Raw genomic sequence first — 16,940 nt, 5'->3', positions numbered from 1 at the left:
CTCGCAGCCTCAGGCACAGGCAGGTCAGTGAGGAAGACTGCCCTCAAGGCCAGGGACGGCCTTAGCACTGGTGGTGCCCTTTGCATTAATAGCTCACTGTTCTATGTTAGGATTTTAACTTATTAACTGCAAGTAACAATAGGATCTCTCTGACAAAAGCAGTAGCCCACTGACCTATTTACATTATGTGCACTTTGTGATCTGCATGGTACATGTTCTTTGCAGCAGGCACATTAACACTCTGAGCTACCTTTCCATAAGTCAAAACTTCCACTAAACAATATGCAGATCTCTCTCTAGGAAGAACATTCAACACCAGATTCATCATGCCATTTTTATTGATGCCGAAAATTGCTGGAGGCCAGGAAGGAGGCAGCAAGCGCTTTTAAAATCTTAATATACTTGCAAACATAATGCCTCCACCCAAAGTCAGCACCCGGTGCGGTCTCACCGGTTGCACTGCCCTAGAGCTGGCCCTTCAAGGGTCCTGTGACCTCAATGACAGTCACTGTTCTAGGGTGTGCTGCTTCATAGGCCTGCCCGCAAGACTGGAGGTGAACTTCAGTATGGATTGTGGTGGACAAGCCTTGAAGGTTAAACCACACTTGCCACTGCTAGGATCCGCCTGCTGGTGCTAAGACACCAGAGTTTCTAAGGTCTTGCGAAGCCTTCTAAGGTCTAGCATGGGTTGTGCTCACTCAGGAGAGTGGTCTAATGGACTGGTTATTAAGGCTGAACCTGGTTCACCAGTTCCAAATTCAGCAGCTCTGGCCATAGTGCCACATCCTCTCCCCCACTGAAAACCATACTGCCCCACTGAGAAAAACTCACACTACCTTCAATTACAACCCAATTGTTGCCGGCTATAAACACCTGGATGTGGCTCAATTTAAATGACGCACTAGACAAGAGCAATATGTGGCCTACAAAAAATAGTAACAACATCCTGGAAAAGCAAACACTCAAAGGGAATGCAAAATTAGCAAACCATGTGAAATGTAAGCAGGAACAACATGGTTAGCTTAGCGCTTTTACACTCACTATTCAGAAATCAGTGAGTGCTTTTGCCTGAAAAGTTGAGGACATGACAACAAGGCCCTGAATGGACCCATTTTAACGTCCATTGCTTATATCCTTACAAAATGTAAGCAGTAGTAGGGTAAAAAAGACCACATCCCTGGACGCAGAGCCGCAGTACACATTTCTTTTCTCCAATCCACACATTGCAGCACCTCCAGGATTGGTGCACTAGGTGCAAGCCCAGGAAAAACAAAGACAAGAAAACAAAAATAGCGCTTCACTGGCAAACTCTGTAAAAGTGACGCTAATGTGTTTGGGTGTTAATAAAATCAATCTGGCCACTCTGTCTTACTTTATTTAGTTATTTTATCATATTTTAACCTTTTATTCCCGAAGCTGCACCTTGGAAATAAAATAACAGAAAAATACGACATTTCCAACAAAAGTGTTTTTTTTTTTTGGATCCATTTCACAGGGGAGCAAATAAAAGAAAGGAGAGGAATGAGACAGGGGACGCACATCGCACCGTGAACTAGACTGTCAATCAGCGCTGGACAGTCACCCAGTCCTGCGGCTTTTAGTGTCAGGGAGCAGCGTCGCGTGTCAGGCAGTAGGCGATAATCCTAAACCCGTGCTGGCTGCAGTGCCAGGCCTGAGGCCAGCCACCACCTCGCTCCCTGTGCCTAGTAGTAGCCCCCTTGCCCCTTACTTCCTTAGGCCCCTTTTGCTTTTGAAATTTCTGGCCCGCTCCAGCCCGGTCTTGAGTCGCGACTCCCCCGCACCAGGAACACTGCCCTGACACTACAGTGCCACCACACCATAGGACGGAACAATGCACGCAGTTGCCCATATGTCGTGTTCACCGAGCTCAGGTTTGTGTATGTAAGTTATGTAACAGAGCAAAAGGAAAATCCAGATCAGACTCTGATCTGGATTCTCCTGTTGCTCTGTTACGTAACTTACATACACAAACCTGAGCTCGGTGAACACGACAATCAGAGAATACCAGGTCGATCCCTACCCGTTGACCCCGCGCTCCTACTGCTGTGCATTATCTGATTGAAAATGCAATTAGCAAAAATGCAAAAACAACACTCACTTGGCGGCGGGCGGCACTGGGACACACTGGGACAGGCAGGGGCTAGGGGGCTATAAATAAATTAAATTATGGGGTGGCGAGAGAGGGCCTCTGGTCGACTCGTCAAGGTCTCAGTCTCTGCTGCAGCCTGCGTTCTGGAACCTGGGGATCACGCGCACTTTTTATTGCGTGAGCTCCAATGCGCATGTGTCAACTCACCACCAACAGCCGCACCCGCCCCACCCCCCTAAGGTGGGTGAACTGCGAGTCTGCGACTAAGAGCAGGCAGCGCAGACGCGGCGGTGGAGACTTCAGCGCACCGCGCTATTTATCCAGCACTGACCTACAGTCAGCACTAAATTCATTAATTGTGTTCATAAATTTTGCTTTTTTCCGCACCGAGCGAGGGAGACGCAGTCACGCAGCAGAGACAGTACAGAGCAAACAGTGAGCAACAAAACCGGCCCCCGGCCCAAAAACCGGCCCCCGGCCCAAAAACCGGCCCCCACCCCTGGCAGCCTACCGGGGGATTGCCCGGTGCCCGGCATTGCCAGTCCGGGCCTGGATGCCTCACTGCAGTATCTATCACCCTCCCTGGTCCAGGCTGAAGCTATAGACAGATGTCGGACATATGTGAAGGCCTCACTGTAGTATCTATCACCCTCCATGGTCCAGGCTGAAGCTATGGACAGATGTCAGACATATGTGGAGGTCTCACTGCAGTACCTTCACCCTCACTGGTCCTGGCTGAGGCTATGGACAGATGGCTGACATATGTGGAGGCCTCACTGTAGTATCTATCACCCTCCATGGTCCAGGCTGAAGCTATGGACAGATGTCGGACATATGTGGAGGTCTCACTGCAGTACCTTCACCCTCACTGGTCCTGGCTGAGGCTATGGACAGATGGCTGACATATGTGGAGGCCTCACTGCAGTACCCATCACTCTCCCTGGCGAAGGCTGAAGGATTGGAAAGTCTACTTACAAATGTCAACCCTCATTCCAATGTCACTACCCTCCCTAGCACAGGCTAAAGCTATGAACGTATGTTGGTATATTTGGAGTCCTCACTGCAGTACCCCCCCTCCCTGGTCCAGGCTGAAGCTATGAATTGATGTCTGTCATATGCTAAGGCCTCACTGCAGTACCCATCACCCATCCTGGTCCAGGCTGAGGCTATGGACAAATGTCTGACATATGTGGAGGCCTCACTGCAGTACCTTTACTCTCCCTGGTCCAGGCTGAGGCTATGGACAGATGACTGACATATGTTGAGGCCTCACTGCAGTACCTTCACCCTACTTGGTCCAAGTGGAAACTATGGACAGATGTCTGACATATATGGAGGCCTCACTGCAGTACCGGTCACCCTCCCTGGTTGAGGCTGAGGCTTTGGACAGATGTCTGACATATGGGAGGCCTCACTGCAGTACCCTACAGCCTCCCTGGTGACGGCTGAGGGAGTGGATAGACTACTGTCAGATGTCAACCCTCACTCCTGTGCCCCTATATTAGGAGACATCACTGCAGTACCTTCAACCTCCCTGTTTCAGGCTGTAGGAATGGAAAGACTCTGGTCAGATGTAGTCCCTCACTCTGATGCCGCTACATTCCCAGTTACAGGCTGAAGCTATGAACTGATGTCTGGCATATGTGGAGGTCTCACTGCAGTACCCTCAGCCTCCCTGGTCCAGGCTGAAGTTATGGAGAGAGCCTCTCAGTTATCAGGTCTCACTCTACCTCCTTCTTACAAACTGAAGGTATGGACAGATGGCTGACATCTGTGGAGCGACCCCACTGCAGTACATTCAACCTCACTGGTACAAGCTGATGGTAGGGACAGACCTCTAGCAGATGTCAAGCCTCAATCCTATGACTCCACCCTCAATGCACCAGGCTGAAGGTCTGGTCTGAATAGGCCTCTGTCAGATGTGAGGCCTCTCTGCAGTAACTTCACTCTCACTGGTCAAGAAGTAGGAGTGGATAGACTCCTGTAAGGTGTTGTCCCTCACTACTATATCTCCACCCTCCTTGTTAAAGGTTGATGGTATGGACAGATGCTGGCTGAGGCTGTACTTTTGTACCTTCACCCCCACTCGTACAGTTTAAAAGAATGGACAGACCTCTATGAGATGTCAAGGGTTATTGCAGTTCCTCCACCTTCCCTGTCAAACCTCACGCCTCAGTGCACTATCTCCACTCTCCTTGGTTCAGGCTGAAAAAAGGGACAGACGTGTGTCAGATGTTAGGCCTGACTGAAGTACATCCTTTCTCTCTGTTATTGGCTGAAGAGCAGGAAGGACCTCAAACAGATGTCAAGGCTCACTGAAGTACATTAACCTTCCCTGGTAGAGGCTGAAGGAAAGGACCCACTTCTGTCAGATATCAGCCTCTTTGCAGTGCCTTTCCCCTCCCTGATCTCGGCTGATGTAATGGACAGACTTCTATCAGATGGCAGGCCTTATTGCATTACCTCCACCTTCCCGGGTTAGGCTGAAAGTCTGGACAGGCCTCTGTCAGAAGTAAGGCCTCACTGCAGCACCTTCACTCGCCCTGGTCCAGGCTCAATGTGAGGACAAAACTCTGGCTGGTGTCAGGCCTCAGTCATATACCTGTATCCCCTGTGTGGTCCAGACGGAAGGTATGGACAGACTTCTGTCAGATGTCAGGTCTCGCTGAAGTACCTTTACCCTCCCCAGTCCACAGTGTATGTATGTAGACACCTCTGACATGCATGGCTTCACCTCTATGCCCTCACCATCCTTGTTAAAAGCTCAAAGGAAGGACAAACCTCTGACAGAAATCAGTCCTATACGCCCCCCCCCCACCCCCCATGGACCAGACTGAAGGAATAGGCAAATCTCTGTTAGATGCCATGCCTCATTTATATGCGCCTATCCTCCTTGGTATGGGCTCACAGAATAGACAAGCCTCAGTCAGATGGCAACCCAAACTTCAGTACTGCAACTTTCTGTGGTCCAGGCTGAAGAAATGGACAGAACTGTGTCAGATCTCAGCCCTCACTGAAGTACCTCCACCCTTTCTGATCTGGCTGAAGGAATGTATAGACCTCTATCAGATCTCAGACCTCACTGAACTACCTCCATCCTCCATGGTACAGGCTGAACAAAGGGACAGACCTTTGTCTGATGTTAGGCGTCACTGCAGTACCGCCACCCTCCCTAGTAAAGGCTAAAGACAGCAACAGATCTTTGTCAGATGTGAGGCCTGACTAAAGTACTTATTTTCTCTCTGGTACACTTAGGGCATTACATCAAACACCCAAAAAGTGATGGAAGAATGCGTGCAACAAGTCTAACCACTGGCAATCGCTCTGGATAGTATTCCAACCCTCATGACAGGTATTCCCAGGCATGGGTCCCATGCTCACTGTGCCACTAACACCAAGCTATACCTAGCTGATGAGCCCCAACGAGGGTGAAACTGGTCTTGAATTGCTTGTGTACTGGTTCAGGTAGGATCTGGCCTGGCAGTTTGGGCTGGATCATTCTGATTGGACCAGCGTCAAAAATGATTTGCATATGGCTGGATCAAAACTGAAGTGGCGTGGTGGACAGAAGAACAATGGTTTGGAATGCTAGCCAAAGCAATTGCCAGTGGTTAGACTTATTGCAAGCATTCCTCTAATCATCTTTCGTTGTTGGTTGTCCTGTCCTAACTGACAATGGCATGCCTAGACATGGGTCCCATGCTCACTGTGCCACTGCAACCAAGCTGCACCTGACTGAAGAGCCCCAATAAGGGTGATACTGATCTTGGGTTGCTCCTCTTCTGGTTCAGGTAGGACGTGGGCTGGCTGTTCAGGCTGGACTGTTACGGTTGGAGCATGGCCTAGACTGACTTACATATGGTTGGGCCAAAACTGAGATTGCATTGTGGACAAAGAAACGATGCACTGGAAAGCTACCCCGAGCGATTGACAGTGGTTATACTTTCTGCAATCATTCCACCCGTCAACATTTGTTTCTTTGACTCACTTTAGTACTGCCACATTCTGTGGTCCAATCTGTAATAATGCACAGAACTATTCAGATATCAGGCCTCACTGCAGTACCATCACCGTTCCTGGTCCCAGCTGAAGGAATGGCTAGACGTTTGTCAGATGTCAAGCCCACTGAAGTACCTTCAACTTCGGTGGTTCCGGTTGAACAAATGACCTAATTTCTGTGAGATATCTGTCCTCACTGCAACATCTTGACCTTTCTTGGTATAGGATGGACAGAATTCTGCCAGATGTCAGGCCAGACTGAAGTGCATCATCCTTCCCTGGTACAGGCTGAACAAATGGAAAAACCTCTGTCAGATATCAGGCCTCACTAAAGTACCTCTACTCTCCCTGGTACAGGTGGAAAAATGTACAGATGTTTGCCATGTGTCATATGTCAGGCCACAGGCTGAAGGAACGGACAGTCAGATGTTAAGATTTTTTGCAGTACCTCCTTCGGTCTTAATGGATTTAATGTTTGTGACACAATATGCACTTTGCTTATTCTGCCAGTGAGCTTATATTAGGTGAACTCGTAATATATGAATCAATGTAGACATTGACATCAATGTAGACACTAAGGGCCAGTTTTATCATTCTTTCACACAACACTGCAAGGCATCTTGCAGCACTGCGTGAAAGGGAGAGGGAGGGAATGCACCTTGTCTTTGAGGTTATGGCGCATTCCTGCTCTCTGCCTTCGATGGTGCGCAATTTGCTGCCTATGGCCTACCCAGGCACCCTTGCACTACGGTGCAAGGGAGCCTGTGTAGGAGGCAGGATTGTTTTTTGTGCAGAAAGAGACTCTTTCCTGCACAAAAACACTCATCTGAGGCTTTTTCCTCTTTCTACTTGTGCTACAGAATGCAACACACTTAGAAAGAGGAAACAACAAGGAGAAATAAAGATATTTCTTCTTGTTGCGCCTCACCTGGGAAAGCGTAGCATTTTGATGCAATCTCAGGTTTACCAGTCTTGGTAAAGCTGGAAAGGTGCCATAATTCATGGGTAGGTGCATGGGAACACCCACGCTCCACCACTTGGAGCACTGTTCTAGGGCAGAGTCACATAAGTCAGTGATTTGAGCTGCCTTGTGTTATTCTAGATTTACCAAGCACCGCAGGGAAGGTGGCCTTGCAATGTTTGGTAAATCTAACTTGGGTATTGCGTTGCCCTTGTGACACATACGTGACACAAAGGCAGTACAATGCCATGATAAATCTGCCCCTAGTTTTGAGGTAGGTTTGGTAGAATTCTGTGACAATGAAAAAAATAATTGTGCAACCTATTATGTGTCAAAATATGCAATACACGTTCTTGCTGTCAATTGCAACTCACTGGTGTAATGAAGATAATATTGAAATAGAAATATCTGAGGTTTTGTTACGGAAAGAAACATATACACATTCAGGAGCTACTATTTTAAATGTTAATCACCAAAATGAATTATTTTATCTTGGAAGGAAATACAGGAACAGCATCTAAAACATATTGTCTTCTGCACTTCCAGAATAATTTAATTTATGTAAAACATCTGCACTGGTGCACACAGCAGAACATCTGCCTTTGTACACGTGCCCGCAGCGCTTTAAAACCATTTTCTGTTTGTGAACCATTGTGTGTTCATACCATGAGCTTTCAGGAAGCACTCTTTTTCCAATAAGCACTTACCGAGGGAGCAACAGGAACATTGCCCATTTATTATGCAGGATGAAAATTAAGAACAATACATCATATCTTAAAATAAATGCATATTATGCACTGTTCTAAATTCTGCTGCCTAGACCAGACTAAAGTTTTGGACCAAGGCTATTTTATTTTATATTTAAGTCTCATTTATTTATTGTTCTCTAAATGCATATATTTTCATTTATTCTGTGTCCCAGATGTCATTATCTTGCAATATACTTTTGTGTATGCAACTAGAAATGTGATAAAAAATAATTCTGAAAAATTATATACACCTGTAAATTGAAATCATCCTTTAGTGCAGCGAGATTGTAAACACGTCGGAACCGGCTTTACATTTGAAACTCTAAATAGTTACAACTAAAGAAACTGCAGTTTTCTAGAATATACTTTTAACAGTTGTCCATGCCACTCCCTGGTGGGTTTTCCTTCTCGACGTGACACTCAGATCAAACCCATTTTCATGTCAAATAAGGAACTGCTCTTTCCTCTTAGTTTGAAATATAGGAACATATGAAAGATTTGTTTCCAGCTAAATACATAACACAAAGCATTTCCACCAGCCCATCAGTCAGGGCTCAGTGTTAACATTATCTGGGCGGGATTCTTTATTTCTACCGCCCTGGCAGTTGACTTTACTTTAGGTCCTATTGGCCAGGGGCGGCTCCTCCATGTAGGCGGAGGAGCGTTGCCCCACTGCTTTCTTGCAGTGCGAGAAGCAGAAACATAAAATGGTATAAATACCATTTTATGTTTCTTCTTCTCGCACTGTGAGAAAGCAGAAGAAGGGTTTGGTTGGGGGCGGAACGGATGAATGGGTCGGGGAGGAGTGGCTAGCCCAATGTTGGGGGCGCTGACAGTTTGGCCGGCCCCAGGGCTGACCAAACCGGTCATGCACACTCTCCTGTTTTCTCCATGTAGGCTGCATGCAGCCTGCATGGAGAAAACGGCCTCACCATAGACGCCTGTGCGGTCGGCGTCCCAGCCATTGCAGCGTTGTTATGAGCTTAGGGGATGGGAGGGAGGCTGCCTGCGGCTACTTCCTGCCGGGACACACGACCCGGGACCCGACCTACAAAAGTACGTTATTTGGGTTTTTTTTACATTTAAAATTACCCCCCGGCCTCCCCGTGCACCCCCGCCACCCAAATGTGAGTCATGCCGGCCGCGACTTCTATTGGCTGCAGGAAGTTATTAAGGGTGAGAATTCTTGTTTTCCCTAGTGACTAGGGACCTCATGTACAAAACATTTTTACGGTTGCAAGGCTCCCATTTGTAAAATCAGCGGCTTTGCGACTGCAAATGGCTTTTTTGTATTCACAAAACCCAAACTGCAATTCAGTAACATGTTATTAAATCAGTATTTGGAAGGGAAGTGTTAAAGTCGTTCCTTCCAGATACCGATTCCTTACTGTATGTATTGTTGTTTTGCAACTGAAATCCGGTTGCAAAACATTAATATTTTATCGCCTCCTCAAAGAAGATAGTGAGCCATTCACAAATGTTTGTAGAATTTTCATTTTGTGTTTGTTAAATGCATCCTGTTTTCTTTTAAGGGAAATGGACTGCATTTTAAGGAGAAAGTTTGCTTTAATAAAAAGTAATCACAGGTATGGTGGTCTGCTGACCCCAGCAGGCCACTATGCCTATGCCTCTAGCCAACTGTAGTGGGTTGCTATGTGCAACCTGCTTCATGCATATTAATGAGGTAGGTCAATTAGTGATCCACTACCATTTGGAATTTTTGAACCGACCTATTAATACATAAGTTGGTTCACAAAATACCAGTGTATTCACTAGAAGTCGGTGCGCCAATTGTGACCAGTTGACCCGAATCCATGCTATCACATTCCAAAGAAGAAAACACAAATTGCGAGTCGTTATTGGTCGCAATTTACAATTACTTATTCTTTAGTCTTACATGAGGTCCATTTTCTATGAATTGTGTTGCTTTTAAAGCTTAGACAAGGATCTAGGGTCTCTCAGAGTATTCAAAACTTACTTCAAAAAGTGGTGTGCAGTGTGCTTTCAGATACAACACGAGCGCTAAGAGAGAGGTATTCTAATTGAAAAATTATTTGTTGCATGTTTTGACAAAAACAGGTGAAATCAGAAACAAAAATAAAAACATACTGTATCTATAAATTCCAAGATGGTAAAACCAACTATGCTTACACAGTATAGTATAACTTAATGTAAAATGGTGGCTTCCATCAACTGTTTATCCTGGCCAATGTGTGCTGTGGGCAGGCACTCAGCAGCACCTGTTTCATACTCTACTAAAAGCCATCTGGCTTTGGGTTTTTGGGAAATCACTCCTTAACATGCACACAAACAGATAGTCAGTGAATCTAATGTACTGTAGATGTGTTTGGCGTATTCCAGAGCCTTGAGTATGGTAAAAGGGTTTTGTTGGGTGATACCCTGTCCACAGAACAACTCTTGAGCACACAGACATTCAAGTCGGGGTCCAAGGACAACTCCTTCCAGCTTGGTCGTGTCGGGATTTCAATGCGAAGTCTACCCCTACATACTTAGGGAGCACCCCCAAAGTCCCTTTCAAGACTTCATAATATTGCTCTTCAAAGATGGGACTGCAGAGGACCCGAACCTAAAATGGCTTCAACTCCCAATCGTCACAAAGGTGAATTGTGATTTTTAGATGGCCTGACACTCAGGGGAGAAGGCATTTCTGTGGAGTCTCTGTGTATTCATTATTACCTAGAGGATGTGCATTTCATTCACAAGTCAGACGTCTCAGCAGCAGTCCCTTAAAATTAGATCTATCTGCATGTCATCGCACAGTATGTGTGGAGTGTCTTGCACATATCCTGATCCTACATTGGGTAAACACAATATTCAAAGGGGCTTATTTCCAAGCCCATTGCGCTGCCGGTGCGTCACTTTTTCTGACTTTTTCTGACGCACCGGTGGCGCAGTGTGCCTGTCCATATTTACAAGGCCATGTAAAGCCACCCTGCGTGCCTTTTCATGGCCTTGTAAATATGGGGCCCTTTTACGCATTACTCTGCGTGAAAGAGGCGTTCCATGGATGTTGCTGTGGGTGATCCCACGCAACATCCATGGAACCTGACACATTTCCAGATTTACAAAGTGTCACGATCCTAAGAATGTGGCAGGATCCTATGCCTCCCCAGGGGAGGTGTAGGAGTGGAGCAATTTGGAGAAATACTTTTATTGGAGCAATATGCCAATAATGATTGTTTTTGTGCAGGAAGGTGTTCCTTCCTGCACAAAAACAATCATCCCTGCAATGCTGACACACTTGCACCATAGCGCAAAGGGTGTCTGCTTTGGCGCATAGCTGCTGTTTGTGTGCCGGAGCAGGGGAGTAAAGGAATGCACCATATCTTGTACATACGGCGCATTCTTGCCCTTTTATTTTGATGCACGGCAGGAAGGCTTGCTGTGCTGCAGTGAATCAAAATATAGCAAATTAGTCCCATAGTATTTCACACCCTAAAGCAAGTGTTACAGGCCTTATCTATACAGGCTCTTACACATACTCAGTTGAAAGGAAGGGTTCTGCTGTAGGGAACCAAATTATTTGCAACAGGTAAAGGTTGATAGACCTCCCTCCCAGAAGTGCAGCAAAAGGTTTGGAGCCCTGACTAAGAAAGCTACAATCAACTAAGAAGTCACCACAGACAGAGAGAGCAGGTACATTTCTCCCAGTGTCTAAAGGATAGAGCACTTTTGGTGCTCCTCAGTTAGAGAGATAGAGAGAGTTTAGGCATGAAGTGCAGCACTCTAGAGTTTGCATAGTAGCAGTCTGTCACAATGTACCTGGTCGGGTCGAGGATACCTTTCCCCCTTCTGTCTCTCCCTTACTCTGTTTCCAACCTCCCATTGACGTGATTGAGGACCAACTGGAGAAGGTCTTCTCTGGGTCTAACTTCCTGGACTCCGGGCCATCTCACGTGATGGAATCACATGTGCCTATCAGCAGCCTGACAGCCCTGTGAGGGACCTCCTATCCGGCCTCCCTCAAGCAGGAGACGTCATCTCCGGTGGGAAGGACTCGCGAGAGGAGGACTGGAGGAGTGTGGAGCCCAAGGATCTGACGGAGCCAGAGGACGCCAGCAGGAGGATCCCAAAGAAGATGTCTGGAAATAACAAGAAGGGAACCGGAGGAGTGTGGCTACCGAAGGAAAAATCCCCTTGACGTGAGCGGAAAGTACTCGAGCACCTACACCAGAGGACCCAAGAACCGGCGACAGAGGATGCGTATGACAAAGAACAAATAATGTTCTTTCTTGGCCTTATACTTCTCCTGGTCATCCTTGTTTTCTCCCTAGCACCACACAGTCCATTCAGTCGGAGACCACTAGGTGATAACAAGTGTGGGGGACATTTTAGAGACGTTTAGACATAAAAGAAAAAAACATGGAGCACGGACAGCTGCATAAAACCTAGGTGGACCTTCAGCCTTACTTCCCAGAGTACAGTAAGAAACAATCAAAGGAGATCAGTTAACATTTGTAGAGGATCAGAAGCTGTCTTGCACTTATTTTGCTTTATTCTTAATAACTTTTGATTTGTATAAGTTTCAAAAAATATATTTTTGCTGAAATCTTGAGAGAAAGCATTGGATGATTGATTATACTCTAGAATGGCAATATCCCAAGTTGTTCGGGGTACTATAAGGTTATCATGGCCTCAATCATCATACTATGCCTGTGATTGCTTATAAAATGGAGTGGCATTTCATTCTTACCTTTTAATAGCTGTGTTATCTGCTTACACAATACACTGCATTTGCCTGTAAAATAGATACAACATTCCATAATGAACCTCTAAATGTTTGAGCTATATATACACACACCTTGTTGTTTTTTAACATAGGTTCACTCTCCATGCAGTGCACTGTGCATCAAGAAAAGGGTCGAGCCTCCATGCTCTGTCTGCAAGCATCTGTGAGATAGGCCCACCTTACCTGCTATGCCTCAATATTTTTATGACACAGGTCAGCACTTCATGTTCTGGTCTTTGGTGGCTGAGATGGGTGCATAGTACATATTACACCTTTGAGGGCCTCCTTTATGAAAAGTGTTGCATCGCTGGTTGAAAACAGCGATGCACTGCTTTTCATAGTGCTCTCCTTGTGACACCATGGATGTGCCGTATTTACATTACCAATGTTAGGTAGAGATGCCTCCAAAGGATTTTATTCACAAATCTTAGTCAAATTTAATATAAACTTGTCAATAGTCAGTTTAAGCCCTAAAAAGTGACTAAACGTTGAGCAAGTCAAAAACGTCAATGTAATTATTCATGAAGTAGATATTCAATAAAGTAGTTAGAGAAACACGGGTATGTCTTTTTTTCTAGAAACACAGTTTTAATGTGAAACAAAAATGTAAAGGGTACGTTTAAAGAAAATAAAACACCATGATGAAGGGTACATAAAGGAGGCTACAAATCATGAGTGTACACAACCATTCCAACAGTATATAGGAAAGGGGGTGAGTCTAAAACAATAAAGAACAAATCCTCAAACAACTCAATTGGTCAGGAAATGGATATAACAGTCGACGTTTCGGTCTGTATTGGTGAGTTCATCCATCAGACCATCCTCAGGACATTCAATTGTTTGTAAAACAAGTACATTATACACAGAAACCTATTTGACTAGGAGTGTGAGAAGCTTGTATTGCCTGTTGGGACAGGAATGTCCCCTGCATGGTAAATCGATATTTACTGGTGACCCAACTTCATGTAAAACTGTTATCCTGGCTTTTTGTTGGCTCAGCTGGTACACTAATCTAGCATGTGTGCTGAGACCTAGGTCTGTTAATTGTAATTCCAAGGTAGGTCCAGAACCTGTTCTGGGTCCTCGAGGAGCTAGTACAAGGATTCCATCTTTACTGACATCGGACTATTATCCATGTCCTGGGTTAATGGCAGGAAGTGGTGATTGCAGCATACCAATATTTGTGAATTGACAGAGCTGAACAGATCTTGTTCTCTGATTTAGAGAGAGCGCCGCATACTGGCCCCAAACATGTAAACATACACTTTAATATGACACTCAGAACCTTATGCTGAGGCTGACATCCTTTATATGTGTCAGATATGTGTATGCATGGTATGGTTGGTAGCAGGACTCCGTGTTGTGGTGAGGCTGTGTTTTCTGAGACCAGTGGGATCCATGTTGGATAGCCCCTGATTTGACATAGCACACGATGGAGGAAGGGATACAGCTTCCCTGGCAGTGGAAGTGTATTGCTAACATTCCTGAAGCTGAAAGTAGGAGACCCATACACTGCAGTGAGGGAGGATGAAGACAGGGCTACTCTTAGAAATTCTAAGAGTACCTTTTAAGAACATATTGATGATTTGTTTTTCCTGAGCATTGCCCTTTGGTGGATGGTAGAGGGTTTGATGAGTCAGTTTCTAGACAGCAGCTGCTGTTTTGTCTTTCTGTTACTGCTACTTCAGGAAGGCTGATTACAGCCCAGTTCAGGTACTTCACACTTTGTGTGCCCATGATCTGAAAATGCATGCTTGGAACCAGCATCATCTCTACCTGCTTTGAGATACATTACCTTTCACAAAGGCAGTGAATGGGTCGCAGCCTGAAAATGACATTTGAAAGCGAATCACCTCAAACTGGTCCCAAGACTTTAGACAGTGGATAAACATGCCATGCCCTGTCTGGAAAATAAGTATAAAGGTGGAATCCTAACCATCCCCCTTTATTGAGATGGGTTGGATCCCACAAGTTCATCTTGATCAAGGAGGTGCTCTGCAGAGTAGGCAAAGAACTGCTGTAATTGCGACCTAGTGTCTGAGAAGCAGGCTCCCGGAATTGATGGAACAAGAGCTGAAGCCTGTGAAATTTGCTTGACAAGCTGTGAGTCTACCTAGTACCTAGAAGCCTGTGTGCCTAGAGAAAGGAGAGCACCTGGCCCTGCAGAAGGAGAGACTGCCCAGGAAGGTAAGCCTAGCCGTGTTCCTGGTGCATGGACCACGCAAAAGAAGCTGACCTGTGTTCAGGAGAATGCCCAATTCCAGTCCAAGCAGAGAGAGGCCACCGGCTCCCCCTATGTGATACTTTTGACAAATCGCATGAAGTGACAAGAACTTCAAGTATCAGCGTAGATTCTGGCGTAGATTCTGGCATCCCCACCAACAGACCTGAGTCAGTCAGACTCTCGATTTAGCAGAAAATAGCTTTATTTTGGCTGTCTCCAGCCTGAAATTGCCTTTCCTTCAATAGAAGTCAACGGGGGAAATACATTCTCCCGATTCCTTTTTTAAATCTCCCACTTTCTTCTTCTAAACTGGCATGTATGAGCTAGAGCACTGCAGTGAGTTGAGAACCATCTTTGTTTATTGATCCAGAACAGGCTTCTCCAACGAGCAGCTTGTGGGCTAGTGGTAGCTCTCCAGCTACTTATAAATAGCTTTCCTGTGTGCAGCCCAGCCTGCTAAATTAGAAGCGTTTGCTTAGCTGTATTAATATATTGATAACAAGTTTGAAAAGTGTGTACTTGAGACAAAAGTGTGTGCATTTTCAGAACTCACAAGCTGAGGTTTGGAGAAAATATTTTAATTTCCAAAATATGCTTTAAACCTGATATTTCAATGATAAATGATGTGACATTTGTTAGACTTTTTAATATTATTACAATTGCCTTGGTGCCATGACAATTCAACTATGGTTTATTAACTATGCAAAGACATTCCAAAGAGACAACACCTTTGTTACATTACTACTGGCAACCCTGCCTGATGCAAGGGGGCACTCACTGCTGGTACACACGCATAGGATAGCCACTAATGTAGCCATGTCAGATGTGGTCACTATTACAACACTAGTAATATTAGTAGCTCAGGATGATTTTGATTGAACATAAGTAGCTCTTGTTACAGAAAAGGTTGGAGACCCCTAATCTAAACTCACCCTGATAGTGGGCTCCAGCAGTACCAGGTGCCCACAGAGGGAGGCCAAGCAGGCGATTGGTCACAGAGTAGGCCTAACAGTACCCCAGTACAGTGGCGGCCGGTTATTTTAGGCAGGAGTAGGGCGGATGCAAAACCATGCATTCACACACGTGCACACACACACACACATCCATTTCACACACATATCCATTCACAACACTAATTACTAAATATTCAAACATACACGCACAAACTAAACATTATTTCACTTACCTGTGGCTCTGCCTCTGAGGTCCCAGGCGGTCCTAGGAGGCCTGGGACCTAGGGTCATCCAGTGAGAGAAGGCAGCAGTCCCTACGTCATCACAGAGTGGGATGGGGTCAGTGAGACTGCTGACCCCACCCCACTCTGCGACGAAGTATCACTGATTGACACTCGACCCTGGGCGCTTCAGGGATTAAAACTGAGGCGCCCAGGTACGAGGCAATGAGTGATGCTACCCCTTGTCACTGAGGGGGAAGGCCTCAAGGACTTTTGCTGAGCTGAGGAGGTCCCACCCACAGGAGCTGTGACAGTCTCAGCGCAGCAAAGTTCAGCTCAGGCAGCCAAGAGCCTGTCCATTTAGCGCAAGTCTTGCTCCTGTCTGCCTGACCTGAAAATGAACAGTGTCTGTCAGGCCGACCTTTGCTCAGCCTGACAGACACTGTCCGTGAGGAGCAAAAGGTGAGGTGGCTTGGCCCCTCAGCCCCAATGGACTGGCAGCGGCTGTCCCAGTACATAGTCCATACCCAATTCCTTATTGCAGGGGCGGCCAGCACGGCTCACGGGTGGGGGGCAGTGGGGCCATCGCGGGCTGTTTAAAAAAAATAATACTAAAACTTACCTTGCCGCTGCCGGGTCCCGCATCTTCTCTCCTGTGTCTGACTCCAGGTCGGAACAGGAAGCAGGCAGCCACGCTCCACCCCTAAGCCAATCACAACGCTCCAATGGAGCATTGTGATTGGGGCTGTAGGGGTGGGCATGTTCTCCATGCAAGCTGTAATGCAACCTGCATGGAGAACAAGGGAGTGCCAGTCATTGCACACAGGAGTGTCTACCACTTCTCCCCTGCAGCTCCGCCACGCCCCCTCACGCATTGCCGCAGCAGGAGAAAAAAATAAAATGATAACATTCCGCTATTATCATTTTATTTTCTCCTTTTTTGCTGCCCTGACAGTGGGGTGACGCTCCTCCT

The 16,940-nt window shown here is 46.2% G+C and overlaps 1 protein-coding gene and 1 long non-coding RNA gene across 3 annotated transcripts in view; one reads left to right on the top strand and one right to left on the bottom strand.

The window, feature by feature from the left end:
- LOC146868617 (uncharacterized) overlaps positions 1 to 12,580 on the bottom strand; it is a 47,930-nt gene extending 35,350 nt beyond the window's left edge. The window contains exon 1 of the long non-coding RNA XR_014963139.1: positions 12,534 to 12,580. This is a non-coding gene — a long non-coding RNA (uncharacterized LOC146868617). The remainder of the gene's footprint in view (positions 1 to 12,533) is intronic.
- ASTN2 (astrotactin 2) overlaps positions 1 to 16,940 on the top strand; it is a 2,498,474-nt gene that overhangs the window by 2,210,947 nt on the left and 270,587 nt on the right. The window lies entirely within an intron of this gene.

Source organism: Triturus cristatus, chromosome 1_2 (genome assembly GCF_964204655.1).
Source record: "Triturus cristatus chromosome 1_2, aTriCri1.1, whole genome shotgun sequence".
NCBI lineage: Eukaryota > Metazoa > Chordata > Amphibia > Caudata > Salamandridae > Triturus > Triturus cristatus.
The sequence above is the reverse complement of the archived record's forward strand: the minus strand, read 5'-3'. Positions and strand labels throughout refer to the sequence as shown.